This window comes from Topomyia yanbarensis, chromosome 3 (assembly GCF_030247195.1).
Source record: "Topomyia yanbarensis strain Yona2022 chromosome 3, ASM3024719v1, whole genome shotgun sequence".
NCBI classification, from domain to species: domain Eukaryota; kingdom Metazoa; phylum Arthropoda; class Insecta; order Diptera; family Culicidae; genus Topomyia; species Topomyia yanbarensis.
In genome coordinates this window covers 273,684,967-273,710,995 of record NC_080672.1, presented here as the reverse complement: position 1 = coordinate 273,710,995, position 26,029 = coordinate 273,684,967, and the positions used below count along the sequence as shown (strand labels likewise).

Sequence of the window (26,029 nt, the reverse complement as noted above, 5' to 3'; positions counted from 1 at the left end):
GCAGTATATAGAAGTGTTATTTCGATCACGAATTCGTTGCTTTTTCATTCCTTTGCTTGTTCTCGATGATTGCTCATGTAAACTTGAATGAACTTACTCCTCCGCCAGCTCCTTTGTGGTAAACTATATAAGTCGCGTTTTCGCTGCAGTATTAGTATTAACACATTTGTATGTTTTCTTAATTAAATTAGGTGTTTCTCGGCATTGAATTAAAGTTAGACCAGTGTATCGGCATCGGGGGCTACTTTACGCCACGGAGGCTACTTTGCACTATAATTAGAGAACAATATTAGATGTTATCGTTAAAATGTTACGTTGTTTAATGACGAAATTTAAAAAGGACCAACAAATGTTTTGCTTTTGTTATAAAACAACTAAAATTTGAACAACAAGCTCAAATATTGCTCTCTAATTATGGCGTTAACTAGCCACCGAGGACGGTAATTTATTCTAAATAAAGGTGTTTTATTCTACTTTCAGAAAATAATACTGAATTAGACCGACTGCTTGCGAATGGACTTTTTTGGACTTTCATCGTCCTTCGCACCCTGGACTTGACCTCAGAGATATTTTTTTTCCAATTTCGATCTATCTGTAAAACGTCCTGAGTCGTCTTTGCAGTTTTCTTGAAATTCAATACTTTTGGATTATGCGGAATTGCTCGCAGTTACCAAATCTGGTAAGAACTTCACTGGACCTTTGTGAGCTTAAATGGAAAATAGCAAAGTTTTCTCCAGACACTCTTGCTTATACAGCATGGAATTTATCGTTTTGTTGGTGGTGAAAAACTTGGTTTTGAGTCGGCAGATGCAAATTCCTGACAAGATCATCAGTTTTTGGACACATCTATCAGCGAAAACAATCGTGAATTTACCGGGGACATCACCTATTATTGTGCTCAAATAAAACTTTTGCCAGGGAACCGGCCTGAAATCAATCCTGGTACAGGTTTGATCCTCCATGAGAAGAGCTTCGTTTGTACTTCGTCAAAATCCGGTCGTACATCTTCCGGGCGCGTTTTCCGGCCACAAGATTCTACTTAATCGTACTGATCGGATGCTTGAAGACATAGAATCAAACGGCAACCTGCCCGCCGTCGGATCTTCCAGACGGTAGTACGGCTGGCACCGTATTTTTGGCAACATCCTAACCCAAGAGTTCTAGGTTTCTCGACCTTCCCGTTCAGCGACCAATCAAAAGTTTCAGCACGACGTTTGTTTTTAAACTTCCGGGTCACACTATTGCGATCGCAAAACCGCTTAACATCTCCCACGGTAGAATCGTCAATTTTCAAATTTTTCGCGATATTCCGAATTGGATTGAGCATGTTGGGTTTTCGACGTGGCTGGGCAGGATAAATTTTCTTTTATCGCGTCTTCCATCTAGCACAGCTTTTTAATATTGTACCTATCAAGAAGAAATTTTCACCATTGAAACACGAGTTCTTTAAAAAAAAACAATCGCTTTCAAAACATTCTAAGTCCGACTGCTAAAGCTGTTGCAGAATGAATAAAGTGTCCGAATTCTAAGTAGACCGTACTTCATCTTCTACGCTACCACACTTTCCACTGAATGGCCTGTTTTAATTACTCCTCGACGTTCACACATGGAAGCAGCTGCTTCACAATCGTCCGTCCAGAGTACAACAATTGAATTTTAGTCCGAAGTATTGGTCACCTCGGCTGTTTCAGAATAGATGACAAAATCTTTCTTAAAATATTATTTCATTAGTATACTGATTTGTGATACCAGAAGTTAAGAAAACTAAACGTTCCCGTCCATAGTTGCAAATTGCTTGCCATATGATGTATTTTTTCATTCTGAAGCGCTTTCATGATGAGATGCTCAGCATGTCATATTTTTCTGTCACCTGATCGAATTCCACCACTAAGTAGCTTACGTGCATTGTCTTTTCATATTATATAAATTACTAGACGGATTGGTTGCAGACAAATTTTTCTGGAGCTATTTTCCTACTAAATTTGGCAGTATCACTGCTTCATGGCATAGATTAGTGCATTCTCCACTCTGCACAGTGGTTTTTTTTCGCCAAAAACGTGTGAAAAATTATTCACGCGAATACGGTAAAGCGTACAGTAATGATGTTTTCTGGGATGTTTTATGATGATCCAATACCTTGACGATATAGTTATAGTGATTGATCCCCCATGAAGTGAGATATTTGCCACAATTTTTTTTCAAAGTATGAAAAACGAGATAAAGTATTCAGAAATGTCAAAAAACTTGTTTTTGCGAACATCTTTACTGAAGACCAAAAATCTCTTTTTATAGTACACTCGAAGTTATTGACCGCTGTTAGCGAATGACCCCTTAAAAGATTTTATTCAACATAACTTCTTCAATATCCTTAAATATCGTAGATAAAACTTCAGCTTGTTCAAGAAAGTTGTTCGTCTTATTAAGATGCATATCTTTCCAGAGAAGATCATCGGTCAATCTCTTTCGACTTAGAAGTTATTGGGTAATTCTTGGTAAAAGTAGTAAAAGTTTTAAAAGCGATAGCTTTTGAACGGGCGAAAACGAGCAGGTAGCTCTAATTGCAATTAGAAATGTTACATCAACACTATAAAACTTAATAGAGATCACTTGTCTCTCGGTGTCTCCAGTAGAGTTATAGATGATTTTAAAAAAATAAAGCTTTTCAAAAAATGTCAAATATTTTTGAAAATACTCAAAATAAGAAAAATTATGCGTTAATAAAAATTGTGTATTTTGACGATTGAAATAACTTTGTAGAATATATAAAACCCGTAGGAATGATAATAGTAATGCATTTAAAAAAGAGACTTCTTGTATTCAGCAAAGATATTCGTAAAAAGCAATCTACACAACTTTTCCAAAGACGTTAGATAATTTCTTTTACCAAAAAGAATATTTTGTTGAAAACTCTCACTTATAGGAGGATTAATCACGAAAATCTATCTATGCTATGTTTGATGAGTAATCCGAAAACACTATTGACGTAATCTCAGTCTTTTTCCCGTTAACAAGCAAACACCATTTGAAACACTTTATTTCTCAAAATATACCAAATTCTTTTGAAAATACACGAGGTAAGCCATTGTTGTAGTGAACTGAAGATCTCGAACTTGTGAAAATGTTATTTCAAAAGGTATATTAATGATTTGGCCACGAACAACCAGCAATAATGTCGAAGATATTACAGATTTAGACTTCGTGTCTTCGGCAAAGTTGTTGGCAAAGACTTGCTCTATATTATTGCCGAAGACAATATTTTAATATATGCTCTTGTAAGAAACTTTATAAATATATCTCTGGTACAAAATTAATGCTGAGCGAAATTTGGCTCTAAAATTTCAACATTTGAACAAAAATTTGACAAAATCGGTGTTGACATTATATGAGCCAACATTCGGAGAGATAGGGAATGTAATGATAGCTTAAGTGAAAATACCTTTTGAACGATGAAAATGCAAAACTTTGTAAAATTGTCAGAACCCCAAGTTTTTTTTACGAAAATGCCTCAAAATCTAAAAAAAAGGTTGTGCATATATTTTAAATCGATTTTTCTGCAAATATTCGACCAAAACAAGCTTCTGAGAGGGAAATCTCGTCATGAATTATCACCAGTAAAATGTTTATCGTTTTAAACATAAAAATAAATTCAGTGTGTTTGGATCATGAAAAAGCTAACAATAAGAAAGTTCTCCTAACAGCAACTTATAACATATTTTAAAAATTCATACTATTTGCAATCAAAACTATTATTTTATTATTGAATATGATTCAAAATCCCATTTGGAATCAAAATGATTATAACAAAAAGTTTCGAAAATGTAGTAGTTTCCGAGTTATTTAAATTTTGCTTCAACAAAAACAAGAATTTTGTTTGATTACTGCCTTTTTATAAGTTATTCGCGTTTCTCCAATAAGAATAAAACGTTTATAAAAATGCCCGTGAAATTTTATGTAACTTTTCCTTTGAAATCGAGACGACATTGTAAAACGTTGAAGAACTACATGAAAACAATAAAAATATGATTAAACTATATAGTTTATCATCAGACCCTATGTTTTAATTGTTTTTTGTAGCTTGATAGCTAGTTCCCAATAGCGCCTTGATTTTAAAAAGAAAGTTACAGGAAGTTTTAGGACCCTTTTGGAAAACTTATTGTTCTTGATGGAGAAACACAATTAACTTATGAAAAGGTCGTAATCAAACGAAATAATTGTATTTGTTGGAACAATATTTAAAATATCTCGAAAACTGCATTTTAATTTTTTCTTCTTTTGGACATTTTTATTTTAAATGGCTTTTGGAAGCATAATCAATAAGAGAATAGTACTTTTGACAGCAAATAGTACGAATTTTAAAAATATGTTAAAAATTGTTGATAGGAAAACACTAATTGCTTGCTTTTACATGATTTAAATAAACCGAAATTTTTTTGTTTATGTTTAAAATGATGAAAATTTAGTTGTTGCTATTTGATGATCGCATAATTTCACGAATCAATTGTTTTTGTTGAAACAAAATTTCAAATATTTCAAAAACTATCGCCTTTTGGAAGATTTTTATTAAATGCATTTTGATTTGAAACGACATTTAGAATATATTTCAGAATAAAATTACAGTTTCGTCTGTCAATTTGTATGAAGTTTGAAAACATAGTTAAAGTTATCGTTAGAAATACCTTTTTCCTGATAGTTTCTCTATTCCACAATTGCACTTAACATGTTTCTTTTCTCTTTCGGACTTTATTGCCAAAAGATAAAAAAATATTTATTATCGTGATTTAATTTTTGAACATAAATTTATGTTTTAGTGAAAAATATCCCAAAATTTTTTTCAGTGTATATTTTTCCGTACTGAAGTTTTCTTTACTTGCAACTTTTTCTCACATAGTTGTAAAATACGGTAATCGATTTTCTTTGGAAAATGCTGCATAAAAAAATTTCTACGCCTTTTCAAAAAATTGTTCTTGTGTCAAAATATTCTAATTGTAATTGTTTTAGGCTTTAACCAAAAGGTCATTCGCCGGGTAAAGTTTTGTTCGAATAGAAAATGGTCATATTTTATGACTGGCCACTTTCTCATGGAATCCCCCTCTACTGATAACCACCAGTTTACATAATTCTTCCCAATTGAATATGAAAAAATCCGTTTCATAGTGCCAATGGCAATTAATGTTTCTTGGATCTACAGCAACAGTTTGCATGTTAAACAGGGTATTTTTTAATCATACTTCTGATCAAGTTTTGGTGCAACCTGCCTAATGAAACTCCACAAGGCGTCAAGTTTCATTTTTAAATGTCTATAAAATCATAGTCCCAATTTTTTTTTCGTAAAAATCGTAATCGCAGTGAAAATACATTTCGGCCTGGTCAGTGTCTGCTAGTTTGAAACCTGTTCGGAAGCTTCCCGCACCTATTTAATTGGCCAGTATTAGATAGTGTCAAAACCCTGAAGAAAATCCATGATGTGATTGTTCAAGAGACCACTGCGTCTGCCAACCAAGTGGCAGTTTGTGGTCCACATCGTCATCCGATGAAGCAATCGCTTTCTGAGACGAAATAGTTATTCTGGAACAAACGAATTTTGGATAATTACTAAGCTACCTTCGGTGCTTAACCCTTCATAATGCCCAGAGTTTGGGGCTATTAATGGATGTTATATTGATGTTACTGGTTATTATCTGATTAACAGTAAATAACCCCTGGATTCTGAGGATAAGTTGAAAAATGAGACCACAGATTACAGACGATCATCTATTAATTTAATTTTTTTTCTTTGTAATTTTTACCGCTCATAAACCAAATTTTCGGATTGAAAATAGTTATTTTCACAAATTTGCATCACCAACTTATAGGGTCTAGAGTATTTTTTTTTCTAAATCGAGCTAATTTTATTATCCAAAAGGAAACCGCCGTATTTTTTTTTTTCAAAAAACTTCAATCTGACACTTTTCACTGTATCTCAATAATAAGAGAATAAGTAATAAGAAGAGTTGCCAGCCTTCTAGCAAGTAGATTTCATAAGATTGGAACACTTCTCACTTCATATTTCTGCGTTATGAACGTTATGAACGAAACGAAAAGGTGGCAATATAGTTGCCACTGCCTTATAAAGGGTTAAAGAAACTTGTAGTAGCGAAGAACTGAGTAAGAGCTTTCCGATTTATTTTTGTATACGGTGAATTTTTGTAAGCGGGGCACATTTTTTCGCCATTTAATATCTCCGTCATTTATGAAAACTGTTTCGGTTCCGAGCGGTTTCCTTGAGTAGATGACTATTGTAAAATGAAAACGTTGTTAAGGACGTGGCCAGGTGTGTTGCAATGAGCAGGTCTACGTCATTGCAGATCGTGGCGAAATCTAATATAACAATGGTTATGCTCAATTCTGCAACTCCATGCACAATTTGTGCATGTGTTAGTGCTACGATATGCTATGCTAACCTGCGTAATGAAGCTCTACAAAAAAGTTTTCTTATAGAATAAAATCATATCCAGGTATCAAATTCAATCCAATATACCAGAGAACTTTATATATCTGCTGCTACAATTGGCTTGCCAAACAGGATGCTTCGTGCTTCATTCGTTCGATGCAGCGCATTCATTAAGTTATTTTCGGTTAAAATTCAACTTCAGTTGCAAACTAAAATTTGGTTCTAGTCTAACTCTGAGCAGAATAAATTAGCAAAAATGCGTCAGACATAGATTAAATAGTTCGCTTATGCTCTAAGCTGTAGAATAAGATTACGTTCTGCTGTCAATCTGGTCATATATAACATAAATGCTATGGTTTATGAATAAATTTATATTTCCCCTGCAAGTGAATAAATGAGTGAGGCGTTGATACTGAATGCTGGTATCTACTAATCGCAAAAATAGGTAACTGAATCTGAGATTTCGGACCACTGATTAATTGTATCTTCCATCGTGTTAGATAATAGCAATATTTGATCAGTAGTAGAACGTTGCACGCTAAATATCTGATATAATTTGCATTTTCAAAGCTGTAAAATTGAACATCATGGTTATCGTTTTTTATGGTTGATCTTTATGCAGAAGTCATTATTTTGCACATCATTCATAATATATTATTAGTGTTCGGGTTAACAGTGTAACTTAAAATCGCATCAAAACTTTTGATTTGCAGCATTATTACAGGAAATTACCTAAAATAGTGACACAACAAGATAACGATAAAATCGCGACAAATCACCAATTTGGCCAAAACATTTCAAAATTATAGCCCTCAAGCCAACCCTATCCCAGACAAATTTTCGCCCCAAGAAAGCCATAATTAATTTACCACTAAGCGCATTAATCGCAGTTATTTTCCCGTGTAAACTGGTGCCTTTCTGATCCAATAGTCGCCGCCGCTGCCAGAACCCTTTGAACGAGCTCAAAACAAAGAACACCAACTTTCACGACGAACCCCGTATTTTTCGTGGAAAATCTTTTTTTATTAGAACCTTCCACCCTTGCACCATCTTCTTCTAAGAGATCTTCCATTAAGTTGATTAACTGTTTTAATTATACGAACCGTTCTCAACGGCACTTGCCTCTCAAGAAATTGCTTCGTCCCATCGAATCTAAATTTACCCAAAGCTATTCTATATTTACCATCGTTTCGCAAACAAAACTTCGGAACTGATATTTTGCTATCCTGCATGTTTTTATGCTCCTCCTGGTGGTGGTGCCACAAGCTAAGCTGTCAAACCTTAAAAGTTTTCCACTACATCACGTGTGCGACGGGGAAAAAAGCACCTAATTCAATTTAAGGGGCCCACTTTGGCCGGATTCCGGTGCTACCTACCTGTCTACCTCCCCTTCCTTAGCTCTTTCCTCACGGCATAGAGTGACATTCACTCATGCCGGAAAACTGTCGGTAATGAAATTTTGAGAATCAGGATAGGAAAAAAAACAACAACAACAGCCCGGCTGTCCCGAATTCCCCCGGGGGCGAAACCGTACTCACTCTTCATTATGGGAAGAGGTGTGTACTTGGGATCGGGGCTGTTGTTTGCCTTCTCGAAGGGAATAACGCACGGCGGAGACGGAGAATCCTTTTAAAAGTATCGATGCCACGTTTTCACTTTCGTCAAGACTAAATTTCCTCGTTTATTCCACCATGTGCGGCCAACCATGTAGCCTCCGACGGTAGAGGAAATAAGAAAATAATATTTCTGAAAGCTCAACCTCCGGAAAATTGCGCCTAACTTTGTCGAACGCGGAAATAATTACCGATCAATCAGAAGGGAAGAAAGGAAAAAAGGAAAGAAAGGTTAAATCAGGTGATCCACCTACTCATGTGTCGTTTTCAAAGATTCATACTGTCAAGTGTAGCAACCTTCTCGTGCAGGCGTAGGACCCCGAGTAGCGGTTACAAAGTGAATGAAATCATTATCTAACCTCGTGGGATTAAATAACCAATAGGGTCACACAAATTGGAATATAAGCGAAAAGCCCCGTGACACGCGGGGATATTTTTACTCCATCACCGCCGTACACGAGGACAGGAAAATGTATGGACCTAAATTGGAAGATTACCCCGTCTCTCTCTCTCTCTCGCCGAGGGATTCGGTGCGTGTGGTAAAATCAGATTTTAATGAGCGAGGGAGATGAAAAAATAAGTTATGTCCATGCCACTTTCTCCCCGTGTAGCTACCCTTACCCTCGCTGTTCTCGTCGTGTGCCTCGCGTTTGCTCGAATTTCCCGACGAAGGAGGAAATTAAAACTGTGTAAACGCTGAGTTTTACGACAGTTTAATGACTCAATTTGCTATCTGCCTGACAGTTTGGTTTAGGGGAATGGTGCGTACACGCGCCAGTGTCAATCCAGGAACAGGTCTGAATGGACTGGTGACGGGTTGTTTTGGATGGGGCTTATTGTTTTGCAATTACCATCTAATGACGATTATGACAAGATTTTTCCTGGCTGTCGTCAGGGGGTATTGTAGAATAAATTAAATGATTTCATCGTGTTGTTGTCGAGCTTGCTTCGAACTAAGTTCGTTTACCTACCTAGGAAGAATGATGAATTTAAATGTTTTGTTAGTTGTTGTTTCGGTTTGGATGAGACCGAAATGTGTAGGGAATTTTCTATCACCATATGGCCCTAAAATCAATTTAAACAGACCAATTAAGTTCCAGTATTCCCGAGAAATTAACATATGTTTACAAAAACATTCATAATGGGGAAATGGTATAATGTAATGCCATATATGTTTTGTTACTTACGTACAATTGAATTGGTTTTACTTTGTGTGCCATAGTTTTTCCTGATATCATATCCCCAATTATTGGATGTAATGAACAACAGTAGGAATAGTTGAACAGAAACGACTTAACTGGAAGAGCAGACGAATGAAAACAGTTAAAGATCATAGTTGCTAATTAACCCTTTCATGCCCAACTTATTTCTAGCACATGTAGGGTTCCAACATTATTTTTCCTTGGCATTGTTGAGGTCAAGTAACACGAAAAACCTATTTTGGTTAAGAAAGATGCTTTGCTGGCGGGTGCGCGACGTTAGGCACAAATACGTTAGACATAGTGAACGATTGACGTAATATGCGTTAGGCATAATGAACAACTGGCATAATGTACGTTAGGCATAATGGCCGATAGGCATAATTCACAAAAAAAGTAATCACAACACTTTCTTTATTGTAGAAATTATTGCTTGAGGTGTCAGTATTATGTATTAGAGTGGGACATGGTTATATAAAAAAAATAAAATTTTACTCCGAGTAACTTTTTGGGTCCCATTTAGCTCCCAGAACAACTGTAAATTTTTAGCTCGATCGGTGAAACTATATTTTTGAGCCCACGGTTTAAAGTTTATATGGAATTTCGCATGGGAAAATTATCTTTTTAAATTAATTCTTCCAAGAGTCGCCCGTTACCTCCTAAAAATAAATAGATGTCTGATTTTTATAGGAAATATGTCAAGGAAACAAAGTCTAGAAGGCCGCAAAACGATCTGATACTCGTGGAAAAAATTATTAAGTAAAAACCGATTGATGCCCTGAAGATTGATGAAAATTTCACTTTTCATAGCATCACTGCTTCTGACGGTCGAATTATATACAAATTTTTTAACTTTCTCTTATTATGTACAAAAGAAGCCTCAATTTATCCCTCAAAACTCTTGCGAAATGGTCAAACAGTATAGGCAAATGATTTAGACACATTAAGAGAAGATTAAAACAAAATTGCTTATAATTGTACAACCAACAGCAGTGATGCTAGAAAAAATGAATATTTTATCAATCGTCAGAGCATCAATCGGTTTCTGCTTAATAACTTTTTTCTGGAGGGTCAGATCGTTTCGTATTTTTCGAGACTTTGTTTTTTCTGTTAAAAAAACTGTCCTTTAAAAGCCACATAACGAATTATTTTAGGAAGTAATGGGCGACTCCTGGAGGAATTATTTTGTGAAAGTTAATTTTCCCATAAAAATCCCAAGCAAACTTTAAATAGCGGGCGCAAAAATATAGTTTCATGGATCGAGCTAAGAATTTGCAAGTTGTTCCAGGACCAAAATGGTACCTAAAAAGTTGTTCGGAGCTGGAATCTATTTTTTGTCCCACCCTATTATGTATGTACATGGTTGTAGAATGCATTACGAATACAATTGTACACAAATATTGAAAAATAAGGCAAAATAAGCAAGTTTTGGATCCTATGGCAACTTGCAGTGTTGTCGACAGCATTAGGCTACCGATGTTATGTTTGTGACGATATCTTTTTTGTTTCGGTAACTCGTCACTTTATACGAAAAAAGTCTCCCTTGTATCAGACAGTTTCCGTACTTTTATCTTAGATAGTTTCAAGAAAATTGTCATTGAAATGAATAATTTGTGAGAAAATCAACATAGAAGCTGCAATATTCGAATATTTGTTTAATGAATAATAAAAGGCACCATTCTTTCTTTCATGAGCTATTCTTCGAGGCATATATTTTCTTCTTGGACAATTGCACCATGCATGTATGCAACAGCTAATCAAAGATATTCTGCGCCATTCAAACATTATTACAAATGAGATTGATTTTGAATAACAGTGTTGAATCTATTTTTGACAAGCGCAATTTATCGGGTGTATTCTGCATACCAGTCTGCTTCTGCAGTTTGAGCAAAAATTTCTACAAGTATATACAGCAGTATAAAAAGTTAATCGAATTTGATCAGTTTTCAAAATAATTCTACAACATCAAACGAATTACCAACCGAGGAAATCAGCGCCAAAAAATAAATTCATACATGATAGTTTACACCTAACGTCCATTATGCTAATCGTACGTTATGCCCAACGCCCAGTATGTCTAACGTATATTATTCGAAACGTCCATTATGCCCCACGTCTTCATGCCTAACGTCTGTTCCTAACGTTTTTATGCCTAATGTGGTACACCCTTCTCTGGTAGTGCTAGATGCTTCTCAATTTTTACCCTCGGATGCTTAATACAATTCTCCGAGAATATTTGTAATAGTGTAATTGCATGAAAAAGATAGTTGAAGACATTCTCAATTGATCAGTTTTATCAGTGTCCTTTAATATTTTAATACAACAAAGATATTTCAAAACATCATTTTTCACCTTAAGCTGAAATCACTGGCAGTACTGCTCCAGCAGAGTGGCGACAATAACGTATTAACTGTTGGTGCTTATATGGCAGGTATTAGCGTTACTGGTTTTTGTGAGCCAATTGTGAGCGCCTTCGATCTTCAATTGAGCGAATCATACGAAATATTTTGAGATCATCCACGAAGGACAGTCGTGAAGTCCTCAGCACTAGATGCACATCATTAAAGTACAGCAGAAATATCAATAGTTCTAGGTGTCTTCCTTGGGCTATTTGTTGACATTGCAGTAAATGTGGGAACCTGGCAACCATTCCTCGATCCGTGAAGTAGGATCGAAACAACATAACTTATTATTAATTAGAAACATCTGCATTTTAGAGATTGCTATATCGTGGATCAATTTATCCAACGCGGTACTTTGATTAGTGTAAATAACATCAGCGATGATCGCGACATTCTATGCTCTCTATTATGTAAGATATTGTAGGATGTTAGACACAGAATTTTAGTCGTTGTGAAATATCCAGACGTGAAGCCATGTTGATCGTGACCATGGTATTGCTGGCAGTGAGCCTACAAATGATCCATAATGACCACCTAAAAAAACTTTGAGACAGTACTCGATAAAGTTTCGCTTATTTCCCTTTCTTATAGATTGGAAACATGTTCTCAGATTTCCTGAAAGATGGAAATATCCCTATTAGAATGAAATAACAAAATTAGAGCAGAATGTAATTTTCGTTTCAAACTGTGTTATGAATTTGGTCTCCTTAGTAGTAAAAATAACAGAACATCATAACAAGTATCAACACGAAATTAGCTTTCATAGAGTTTTGTTATGAGCTTCTGATTGGGATGCCAATGAGAAAAGGTGCTCGAAAGTCACCGAAACGTCGAAGTTAATTTTAAAAGTCGTTTGTTGTAACGGCATATAATTAGCAAGGGACTGGAATGTGAAGTACATTTTTGAATATTAAAAACCATAGTACTCAAAGGAGAGCAAGGAGTTGAAGGAAGAAAGTTTAGAAAGGCGGGGAATAGGCAAGCTAAGAGTTTCCCGGCGATTTAACCTTTCGTCTGCTACCGCAGGAGTCAGGATCTTTTGGCATTAAAATCAGGTGCGAATCACCTGAGTCTCCGATATGTCCGGACGAGCGTAAAGTAACTCTGTACTTTATGCTGTCGGAACCGACAAAAAGTTAAGTCACGGAAAACCTACTTGGTACATTGAGAGTAATTGAGTTTCTTCTATATAAGATTTTACGTGTCAAATCACACTTATTAGAAGAATGACGCGGTATAAGTAATCATAGCACGCGACAGTAAAGTTATTGTTTTTTATCTCTGGCTCTCAAATCCATGCCGAACACTCAAAAGTGTTTGTAGACAGGACAGTCAAGAACGACATGCGATTTGTATGGGATACACACTTAAGTTTTTCTGCCGAATCCCAGGATTTTTTGCAACTTTTGCCGAGATTTGAACAGTCGGGTTCGAAAAATCTCTTATGAAAAATTTCCAACCCTATGTGCGGGATCGGGACTCGAACCCAGGTGCGCTGCGTACAAGGCAATCGATTTACCAACCCTATTTGACAAATTCATTTTTCGCTGGGATCTCAGTAAAAGCTACAATTTTTTGCTGAGGCTCGGGAAATATTTCGCTGAAAATCAGCAAACAAATGACACTTTTCCGAGAGATCAGTATAAACATTTACTGATTACTATAGGTGAGTAATCAGTAAATTTCATAGCTTAACTGTGTATGTTGTGACTTGAGCGCTAATTTGAAAGAATAACGAGCTCACTCACGGAAAATGTAATGATTGTTTCGCTTTTGAGAAACTGAATATTTAAGCACGAAAGAAAACTGTTGTTCAGTTATGTGTACGATCAGGCTCTTTATGGATACCTTTGTTACGAGTAGTTGAAAACTCGAACGTTATTACGAACTAGAAAAGAAGCCCATTTCAAAATATCCACCAGTTCAGTAGAATTATTAGTTATGTATAGCTCCCGTCGTACTGAACGGAATATCTTAATTTTATGGTCGAAAATAATTAGAACTGCCTTATATTAAAATTCAAAGTATATATAACTAACGGAAAAACAATGTAAAACATATTTTTTGGAGAATGTTCCACAGATGAAGTTCCAATGAGTTCCCATTATACGTTGTGTGCCGACATAATTAGTTCGTGGCAGCATGCCCGTTATCAGATTGGTATGTAATCTTTATGGGTCATCCCACGCGAAGTGATCAAAAAAGATGCAAACTTGAAATCGACCTTAACGGATTTGAACAAAATTTGGAGGAATTGTTCATCTAGGGCCAATATATAAAAACCAAATTTTTGTGTCAATTGAACCACCCCTCGGGTCATGGGAGCACCCCCTGTTTTGGCAAATTGCCAAAACCCTTGATTTTCTTTTGATCATTTTTCCGGTTTTATTTACTTTAGAATCAAACCGAAAGATGGCTTTTGAAGAAAATTGTTCAAGGAGTCTAGAATAAATATTAATTTTCAGCGGCAGTTTTGTCAGGTATGCGATTTTTCAGTTAAATATTAAAAGTTATTTTTTCTCTCAATACATATATAAAAATATTGAAAATTCTAATGCCATCGCGTTCCTCAGACATTTTTACATAAAAAACACTTATCATCTCAATATAATATGAGCGCATCATGAGATATACCGTTTTGAACGGAAAAACTCGCATTTTCTCATAGAAAAATCCATTTTTTTGGCCAAAGTTGGGAAAATCTTCATAAAAAATCATAAAAATCGACCCTGATCTGCTAGAAGCAAACCAAAAACATAATTTTTCATCATTTCTCATCTACTTCACGAAAAATTATGTTTGAACTCAGAATACTCAGATTGGTTCTTTAGTGTTGTGCGCTTGCGATTTTATATGGGAAATTACGGATTTTTCTCTTCAAAACGATGTATTTCAGGATCCGCTCAAATTATATTGAGATTATAAGTGTTTTTTATGTAAAAATGTCTGAGGAACACGATGGCATTAGAATTTTCAAAATTTAAATATATGTATTGAGAGACAAATTAACTTTTAGTATTTAACTGAAAAAATCGCATAGTTGGCAGCACTGCCGCCAAAAACTAATATTTTTTCTAGACTACTTGAACAATTTTCTTCAAAAGCCATCTTGTGGTTTGATTCTAGAGTAAACAGAACCGGAGATATAATCAAAAGAAAATCAAGCGTTTTGGCAATTTGCCAAAACGGGGGGTGCTTCCATGACCCGAGGGGTGGTTCAATTAACACAAAAAATTGGGTTTTTTTATATATTGGCCCGTGATGGTCGATTGCACGTGCCTTGATCACTTCGCGTGGAATGACCCTTATCTATAAATAGACTTACACCAATTTAGTACATATTTTGTTGGATTTTGCATCCGCGTGAAACGCTTCGAAAGACGAGTATTGTGATTTGCTGACGATTGGAAAGGGCAGTAGTCAGCAAGAAGACATAAGGGGAAGGAGTGTAGTGAATTGCACTGAATTTTGATAAAACATAGAGTCTACTCTAGCTAAGCTAAGGATACTTGATTTATTGCTGGGTTTCTAGTATCTACCATAATTGGAAGACACCAGAATCAACGAAATTAGCATTTGCAAAAAATCTATAAGTGACACATAAAACATGCGTTGTTGATCAGAATACGTTACCAACCGTCCTTATATTCAACACTGAAAACTAACATACAAGACAGAAATATAACTGTCGTTTTGAAATGCCACCAAAAAGTAGCAACTTGCCACTAGCCGGCGCTACGATCGGCCAGCAAACCCTATACGGGCGTTGCGTGCAAACTTGGATACAATGATGATTCATGCATGCGAACCTGTATACGATGATGATTTTCAACATATTTTTATTTAAATGCTTATACAGGATTTTCAGAAAAGTTTGTTCTAGCTTATATGTCTGTTCTCTGGGTTTGCAAGGACATGTCCTTAACCCTCCGGCACTCGCGCCGTTGTATTTTGTGCAACACTTTCAGAAACTCTAGCAAAATCTTCTTCCAGCACCAGCGGCTGCTAATACGGGGAGCCATTCGCGCGAGTGCCGGAGGGTTGATTTTGGGGAGTTTGGGAAGTGTCTTTTATTTTACCTCAAATATCTTTAATTTTAGTCTCAAACCAGACCTATTTCCAAATTTTTCAGATCAAGTTAATTCCGAGAAAATGAAACTTTTCAATATTAATTTAAATTGATTATTACTTTCCAGCGCTTTCAGTCAATACAGTTACTTGCATACCTTTCGTGATTCATAGCAACCAAAAGATCTTTGAGCATAAAAGAAATAAAGTTTGTTTTACTTACAATTCGGACACATTATTCATTCTGTAGTAGCGCATCTATTGGTGGGATTTGGGTTATTGTGATAGCGAGTTATCTGGAAAATACACGTGATTTAGTGGTAAAAGTAGCCTCGATACATGCAGTCTTTACAAAGTTGTGCAAGATGGAAGACGAGAAAACAAAACCCGACACGAGCCGTCAATCTCAGGCGCATTTTTTTCCAACATCGAGTTACTTGTACAACGTCCTCAGTCGTCTTTCCAGTTTTCTTTAACTTCCACTTAATAATTGCCCAATACTATCCAATTCTCGGGCAGTTGGGTATATTAACATCCTTGTGGACGAAATCTACTTTATTGTCATGGAACCACTGCCCATCGTTTCTTTTGGGATGAAAAGCTTGGTTTTCAGACCGCATCTCAAAACTCCTTGCTGGATGATTTAAAATCACTCCTTCATAAACCCAACAATTAATCGAACTATTACTAGATGATCAATTTCTAGGCAAACTTATCGCCGAAAACAATCTTGAATTTTCTGGGTACCTTGTACTGTAGCCAGATAAAACTTTTGTCCGGGAGCATGTGGATACGAGGTTTCTACATGGGGTCCCATTTCAAAATTTTAACTTATTCCGTAGAATGAACAATTAGTGCAAACAACAAAAATAATGAATTTTGTAAAAGCACTAATTATCTGCCCCATGATTGGTCTGTACTATTCGACCGAGCGAGCTAGCGTCTTTGGCATGGCCCCTTTGTCGTCGAATGAACTGCGACACACGTATAAGGCATAATGCAGAAGAAAAACTCATCAATTTGCTATTTGCCGTAGCAGTTGCAGCATGATTTCAGTTGCCCGTCAAACGCAGATCGCTCGTTGGCTAGCCAGAGCCATCAATTTGGAGGATGTTGCACCTGAGGGACTCAATCAGATTCTTGAAATTATAAATAGAAATGCCGCGTGTCCGTTTGTATCATTCGTCGTTCGTCTGCCAAACGAGCAACATCATGGCTATAACGTCCGGATGGTACAATAAGCGGTTAAACACCATTAACCATGTTCGAATTTACACTCGTTTCTTTGCTGCGTACCAAGCTCATCACGCGCGATTTGAAACGAACGAGTAGAGTAATGCTATTGTATGGTTCGAGTTGTAGTTGGTAGCGTGGGTTTGGATTGCGTTCAGCACACTGCAGGTACGTTAGTGTTTGGAAAAAAATACTTTTATGCTTGTGTGTGCGTTGGGCTGGAAATTCTTATCTTATACTTTTGGTGGTTTGTAGGTACCTAGGGTAATGAACCTATTGGTACATACGTTTCGTATTTCGGATATACGTGAGGCGCTTTTTTCACTAAACATCTGATAACATTCTTCTGTAGGTATTACTAAAGCACGGGCGGACTCACCTGGATTTGTGCTTACTTAATGGCGGGGGTTAGTTGGATATTTCAGTGGGTGAGAAGATTGAGTTTTGTTAGAGCAGGGACCAAGAACTTTGAAACCTGATATATGCTGTCGCTCTGTTTATTGCTTCATTTGAAACACATTTAGATCTGTGTTTGAATAAAGAGTACTCATCACAGATTCGATTGACTGAGGAAAATAATTTCGAACCAAGTAATGACCGAGGGACGCATTTAGGAGTGGTTTAGTTCTAGATGTTTTGTTACAAATAATATAACTGTTGAAGTAATATCAGTCATTGCAATATAGTCCTGAAGAAATTTTTGATTTTTTTAAAGTTTTTGCACATTCCAGAACACTGAATGCGATGGGATTTTTGTTGTCGAATTTGATAAATTTTGTTTGCCAAATTTAAACAAAACGATGATAATTTGCGGCAAAAGTTAGAAAAGAAGAAAATAAGTGCATTTCATTTCATTGCGGTTATGTGTCCGACATTGCCAACCAATCTTTTTGTTCTCTTCTTTCATCTAGCACAACTTTTTACTGATAAGATCAAGACGAAACCTTTCCCACCAATCGCAGTTAGAACATTCCAAATCTGACCACTAGGATAGACCATTGCAACAGAATTAATAAAGTGTCCGAATACTAATGCTTTAAAAATTGATTTGTATCCTTAATTTCCTCTAAACTAATTTTGTAACCTTAGACACTGCGTAGAATTGACAGCTGGTTCGCAAGCTTAAATGGGTTGGTAATCATGCCAATGGGTTATGTTTTAGCAAACATCGAATTTTCTGGTTCGAGATCCGTTAATTTCATAATCTAACGGAATGTTAAGTATGATATTTTAAAATGACATTAATAAACCGATAAAACATTATCGCTTGGTTATAATGGAATGCACCTGATCTATCATCTATGATTCATGATATTTTCAAATGCGTCATAGAACTAACAGTGACGAAATAATCAAATTACAAATAGACAGGTCACTATGCCATATTTCTCCTTGAAGGGGAAAATTTATCCGGCATCACTAACCACTTTTCACATGAATTGATTATCCAGGTAAGATAAGCTTGCATTAATCATCATTTCGATCAACCACCTGATGCCACCAAATTGACATCTATCATTTTTCAAGAATGGCCATCATATATCATCCGTTTCACTAATTGTCAGAATTTTCTCTGGAAAGTCCGACAACAGCAGAACTGTGATATATTTCGTATTGGCAGCTTTGATGATGATTATCATCCACGTTTTCGCACAGTGGGTGACACGTGAAAGAATGGTTAAAATGTTGCCATAATCATTCAATCTTGATGTTCGTTTCGTAGTATAACCACTGATAACTGACATCCAAGTCAAATGTTCAATGTGTGTAAGAAATGTAACTCATTTTTAAATGGTGTCAGCAAGTAGCAATCTGCCACTAGCCGGCGCTACGATCGACAACCAGCTAACTTTCAGTAAACGGTGTGCGGACCTTGTGTGCAAACTTGGATACAATAATTGTTCACGTGTGCAAAATTGAGTGCAACTGTGATTCGTAATGCATTTTCATTCGAATGTTTGCACACGTTTTCCTGTGAAAAAAATTATCCCATCATTTATGTCTGTTCTCGGTGATATAACCCACCGTGACTCGCAACCAGTGCGATTCAATCGTATCATAATTCAGCCCATTCCAACCCAAAATTCAGCACTTTTACGATCGAACTGGCTCGTCTGCCGCGGATCCATTCGTTACAGTCGCCTTCGCTCTAATTCGAATTAATGATGATAGATTCGTACGAATTTACCCCACACCCAGCCCAGCGATGAGTAACTGACTGACTGATGCTAAATCTCTTCATTTTGCTGGAAGGAATAATCTGCTTGCTTGTGGGAGCGCGAATGAAATAAAAAAACAGACTATGGTTAAGCGAATGGAAGCCAGGACTGGCATGGTCCGTAACTCGTTAGAAATTCTCCATCGACCGTATCGAAGGAGAAGTAGTATCTTTCTCACTTCGCAGTCATTGCAACCCTCGTTGTAATTTATGGAGCGATTCACGTACAATTTATGAACTTTTCTGGTCGACCTCTAGGTTAGAGCTACAGGGTTGACTCGAAGTTCTACCATGCGAGGTACATCGTTTCGATGTTTCCGTCGCACAAGAGTGCAAGCTGTTTCTTGATATAGGTGAAGATTTTCTAATTCCAACTTTGCAACGAGTGATTTCACAAAAGCATAACTTTTCACCTGATTCCGCAAAACATCGGAACTCAGTAATGAGTTTCTCTCCGGTTGACCGTTCGTCAGGAATCATTATCACCTCCTTTAACTTCGCTGATGTTTGTTTACTTTCGCTAACTGGGTAGGAACGAGTACAACTACCAGCCCAAAATAGGACCAACAAACTTTTCACATCTCGGAACACGCCCTTCCTTAGTATAAATATCAATTTCGCAAATCGAACTGCCGCGCCTCCATTTCGGGAGATACCTGCCTGAGGGGATCGACGAAAAGCATCGTCATGATTATTATTATTATTTCTAGTGAAACTCTCGGAAAACGACTGCCTGCCTGCCAACAGAGACAGTTTCGGTCCGGATTGTTTGTACCGTTTCCAAAAAAAAAATGTGAAGCGTGCAACTCATCAATTTCCATTTCATCGCGCTTTTTGCGGATCAAGCAAAGTTGGGCTTCTATACAAACACACACACACACACATGTGCATCTGTCGGTCTGTCTGTCTGCCGAAAGTGACGCCGGAGCTCACTTTTTACAGCATCCCACGTCTCTGTGGTCGAAGCGCTGTACGCGATATTGATATTTGGTTTTCCATTTCCATTCGCATTTCGGTTCTAATTGGAGTTCTGCCCTTTAACGATTGCTTTCGAGCTAACTTTCGAAGCCAATAGCCAGTATGGCGTAAAATTATCAGAAGTATGAGTTGAAATTGATCCTTCATCGATTGCAAATACAAATATTGATGAAAATATGGAATAAATAACGTGCATAATTTCGAAACCAAGTGCTCGTCAAACGTTGCCGGCGCCCGGCAATCGCATCGTGGTCGTAGGTCTTAGCCAACATTTTACGTGTTTCGTTTTAATTTAAATCCTGAAAAGCGGTAGTACAAATCATCGACGTGCTTCTTCTGATCGATTTACTAAATAAAGAAAACAAAAATATCCCGCCAATCGGCTACAACCAATCGGAGTTTGGTTTTTTATTTTAACTTTAAACTTTTTTTTATTTCTTACATGTCTTTTAAAGATTAGCGAGTAAGGTTTTTTGTGCTTTAGATTTAGCGTGTAAACAGCGATAGTGTCGCTTAGAGCAGAGAAGGACTCTCCAGTGCTGGAAACGATCTTGAATAGCCTAAAAAGGCGAAATAATGAATGAAATGAAATACTTCAACTTACTTAGAGTAAGCACACTTTATCGAGACTTTTTGCGTAGGATTAAGCTGTCAAATCTTGATAATAATTTGTAGTTTTTAGAACAGAAAATACAAACGTTGCTATAAAAAACGAGTAAATGTAAGTTGCATTAAAAAAATCACGTAAATACTTTCTAGATGGTTCACGTTAGTGTATGCGAATCAAGGCATACGCAGCCAGTTTTAATCCAATCCAACTCAATGTATTTAATCACTCTATACTCTATCGAGGCAAGTAGACAATTTTCACGTGGATATTTTAACGTAATACGAAGCCAACCAATAATAACCAACAAAATTAAGTGTTTATAATCCAAGTTCATTGACTGTTAAATCAAACCCAGGCCACATAATACGACGAATATTATCCAAAACAATGCAACAACAAAAAAAAACTTATTTCATGTAAACAGACCGTAAAAAATGAGTTAATAAAGATAGACTCTGAGATAAATTGGAACAACTAGCCAAAAAACCGGTCGTTTTTTATCACACTAACGCTTTTAGAAACTAAGTGTTGTTTTTTTCCAGAGATTCGCCGACTCGACGGAACTTCGCCGACAATCCTTACCAACCAAGTCACCAAACCAAGTTTAAACCAACATCAACAACAAAAAAACACCAAACTCCACCAAGAAAAGAAAAAGGTTCGACCTTCTTTTCCATCTTTTTTTCTGCTTCATTAATGAGCCCGTAATCCGAATCCTAGTTGTTGTCAATGGAGCAAAACGCACTCACGAACCCCCAACAGCACTTAACGCTACGTAATCCGAAAATCAAAACCCTTAATCATTGTTTCTTTTCCAGCTTCCCGGTTCCAGCAAATCCAGCATCAAACTTTTCTCCCAAAACCGAAAGCGAAACGTGATAAAAAAAATAAACAGCTTTTAGAACCCGCTATTTACCATAACGATCACCAACTAGCATTTTCTTTCTTTCTCAAACGTCCACATCAATCGTAACATGCTCCAACCACTATCACAGCCCTGAATCCTTCTCGACTCTGAACCCCATTCTCGCACCAACTCATGCATACAAGATTCTACCGAAACCATTCCATCAACCACATAACCGAACCTACGAAACCGATGGCGCGATTTTTTTTCCCTGAACATGGAATTCCAAACATCCGCAATCCGAGGTTGCTCCCGAAGGCACAAACCAGTGCAGAAGTCATGCACTAACCTCTATACCGTCAAAGCAATGTAAATAGGCATCCTAGATTGCAGTTCATTTGTCACATATGTATATTATAGTAAATAATTTTCTGTATAAAGTAGTACCAACATGTTTGCTCTGAACAGCCTCTTAAGTGTACCCTTTTATTAAATAATTTTATAAAATTATGCGTTTGTCAATCATTGTATCGATCTCCTCCGAAAACAGTCAGTTGAGCTATAAAATCTAATGTCTTTCTAAAAAAATTGGAAGTGCGTGAAAAATCCAAACGATTCGTGTTCCAGTAGTTATCAATATCCGAACAAAATAGCTTTATAACATCACATTTAGGATTGCCACCTCTGGAGAGTCTATGACCCGGAGATTTTCACTGAACTTGGGGGGGGGGGGCGGTGGACGGGGGATTTTGAGTGGAACTAGACGGAAATTGGAACGATTGCTCGGCAGCAGGGATGCCAAAGTTACTGGTAAACTACATTTTTTTCGGTATATTTACATTTGCACAAGCCGTACAGCCCGCTACAGCGACGCATCACTACAGCTCTTGCCAGAACGGTAGCCAAATCGAGTACATTTTCCCGTAGAGCAGTAGAATACATTTTTGTTTTGCTGTTTTGCTCCAACTGCTCGGTTAGAGTGTGGCGTAGTAAAGTTTGTTCTCTCGCTTTATACACTTTTCTCTGCGTAGTCAAAGGGAGAGGCCCGCACACGAAAGCGTTGATGCCGGTCGTGGCGTAAACGAACCGCATTTATTGTCGTCGTTTGTGATTGAAAATATTGAATGGATTAAAAATATTAAAAAGTGTAAAATAAGGAAAGAAAAGCTGTACCGCTCGCGTCTGGTGGCTGTACTAGGGGTAGTATTTCTTTGTCATGTTACTGCTTTGCTTACAGACTGCCGTACAGCGCTGGGCGTCCTGCAGCCAACGACAGCACCGTCGAAAGAGAAATGGGAATGTAGGCAGACAAATTACAACCGCAGAAAAGGTAGACATTTTGCATCCTTGCTCGGCAGCTTAGAGCACTTTAATCGCTTTTTATTACTACATTACAGTAAAGCTGTAAATTTTTCACATTTGAGAACGGTTTTGTCGGTTTAATATGGTGTAGTATTTCACTTCCCCGACTAAATACCAAGAATATAAAAGCACCACACACCAAAAAAATCTGAATTGTATCGTTGACGTAATTGCAAACATGACACAATTCAACAAACCGTAATTTACGAAATGACAGAACATTACCGTGTTCCATTTAATTTTACATGAAACATATACTTTACATGCACAATGACATAAAATTACACTTCCTACCATTCAGAACAAACGCTGTATGTGGAGTAAAATTACATGATTTACGAAATTAAACGTCATGTAAAATTAAAATCAAACGTAAAACTAAGTCATTTTTGATGCTCGTTTATGTCATGGTCAGGAGACGTAAATTTACACTATTTTTTCTAGGTGTGCGGGTACTCTCGCTGTGGGGGATAAGTCGAATGAGCATTGCTCTCCTTCATAACTAACAGGAAAAGGAGAGCAAAGGAGACTGCGGCATCACATGGGAAGCACTATGTGGTGTCGGTTATTCATCACCAGAGGTCGGTGGCACAAAGAGGTAAAACTCACCCCCTAGCCAACAGTTGAGGGTCGCTGCAGGAGTAGCAACAACAAGGGAAAAACTCGTTTGATGTTTACCTAGTAAGTTGTATTAGAACAAATCTGACATACCTTGGTGCAGCTGGTGATAAGCACCACTAACAGTGAAGTTATTTGGTAAAATTGCAGCAAAATGACTTTTTTACATAATTTTGAGCGACTTAGTGGGATGCTACATTTAAATTGTAGCATATAGCGAAATATTACTTTACTTAATTTGTAGTAAATTTGATGTTTTTCATATTCATTGCTTTGTGAAAGAAATCAGCAATATTTGGTGAACTCATCTTCGCCACCTTGAAACGAGGTAAGTCGAGCCAAATAAATCTGAACCAGAGTAATAGTTAACTTAGACTTTTTAAATATTTTGTAAAGAATCAATTAATTCCAAAAAATGAAATTATTCTTCTACCAAACCCTGAGAAAATGATGTAAAACCCGGAGGTCCGGAGATCGCTCCCGAAAACCGGAGTCTCCGGGTCAAACCCGGAGGGGTGGCAACCCTATCAACATTGGTCTGAATGCAAGGAATCAGATTTATCTTGGGATTATAACTTTTTGAATATTTCTTTGTTTGAGAGTTTTTTCCAATGTCATAGCTGGTGGGTTTGAAATAAAAATATGTTGGGTAAGCAAGATGGAGACACTAAAAAAATATTGCGATATGTGTAACCAGAACATAACAGCGTAAAAAACCTTTGTCAGCTCAGATGAACCCAAGCAAAATCGATCATTAAGCGATGGCGAAAACTTCATAATTTTCATGGTTTTCCTGTTCAGCTTATACATGACTTGTTATGCTTCTTCTTCGTCTGTGTTCTACCACAACTGTATTTTCAATGCGATGCTAAAAACTGGTTCCGTGAAAATAAATAAAAATAAAAAGAGACTTCGACTAATTCGAGATGATACATTTTTTGTGATGTTCAGATTTTTTTTAATCTGTTTATTTAATATGGCAGGGTACGTTAATTGTAGATGTCGATGTTTTCATTATATATTTGACAATGGAGTTTTAAATTTGAACGTATCCAAATTCAAAAATTTCCAAAGAGGTTGGTTTGGTCCCTTTTTGGTGCCAAGCGTTTGGTCCTCAAACCAAAGGACACAGGCCCGTGCCCAAAAGGAAGGCGTTGAAGGTTCAAACCCCTTCCATTAGTGTTTTGAATTACTTATAAACATTTATTAATTTTCTGTTAAGGAGAAAAATTATGCAACGAGCCGTTTTGGCACATAAAAGGTCATTTGAGTTCAGTCACTCTAGAAACAAGTGTTAGAAGAAAACAAAGAAAAAACCTTGCGAGAGATGCTGGAAAGGGATGTAAGTCAAGTCAAAGTGTCGACAAGTTTTGATATTAGCAACAGTTGTAAGTAGACCAGTTACAGAGCAAAGAGTGGTCAGCCTGCTAGCAATGGGAGCTAAAGAGGAAAAATAAGAAGTCGGAAAAATCAGGATATCGTCTGGAGAAATTTTACCTCCGTCGATTTCTCCGCTGGATCGGTATCAGGAGAAATATCGCCACCCTGAAATTATCATCACCAGTTTGCAGATAAATAGACTCGAGTAGCGCTAAGGAGGATAAGAAACCCAGCGAAGATGGTTGTACAGAGATGTAAATCTTTATGGCTTATGATTGATACGTGTCTCAACAGGTAATCACATTTGCAACCGACCTGGGCAAGTTATATATACCACGAAGGTCGGACAGCAAGCAAGAAAAAGCAATAATGGAAAAATGCATAAATGTCTTAAAAAATAGAAAGAGCAAGAGTACAATCCCTACTGAATTTGTACCTAACGATTATGCCGGATGGATGTGGATTGCGAGATACAAGAGGTTTTGTTGTAGTCTTAAAGCTTCATAACTTAACAAACCAATTGTACAATACCACAAGCTGAAGTCGATAACAGATATTTACCCAATGTGTTGAGCTGAATCGATTGGTGCGCACGATTCGACCCTCCAGGCATCGGAAAGAATTCTCAAAATTTGAGGATTTTGTATGTCTTTTTTTAATAGGAACCGCAAAAAATCAAAACCCTCCATTGACAATGATCACTTTTCGAAGTAATCATTACATATTTTTAGACGCAACACATTTTTTTTTCAAGTTTAATATTTTTAAACCATGTACTGATGTATGGAGAACAAGATTGGATGGTTTTACTAATGGGATTTTCGATTGATTGACACCGGTGTAGTGTAGTGCACTGAAACTGCACCGTTTTTGCACTTTCTAGCAGAAGTGTCAATGGAACATATCCAGTTTTCTGCACTTCTGCTAGAAAGTGCAAAAACGGTGCAGTTTCAGTGCACTACACTACACCAGTGTCAATCAATCGAAAATCGTATAAAATTGTCCGCTTGCAGCTATTTTTCCAAAAATAATTTCAAGTTGAAGTCCGTCTTCGTATACCGGGGTGACTTT

General features: G+C 36.9%; 1 protein-coding gene across 3 annotated transcripts in view; it reads left to right on the top strand.

The window, feature by feature from the left end:
• Nucleotides 1-26,029, top strand: part of LOC131690255 (poly(rC)-binding protein 3) — a 788,104-nt gene that overhangs the window by 698,835 nt on the left and 63,240 nt on the right. The gene's annotated exons all lie outside the window — the stretch shown is intronic.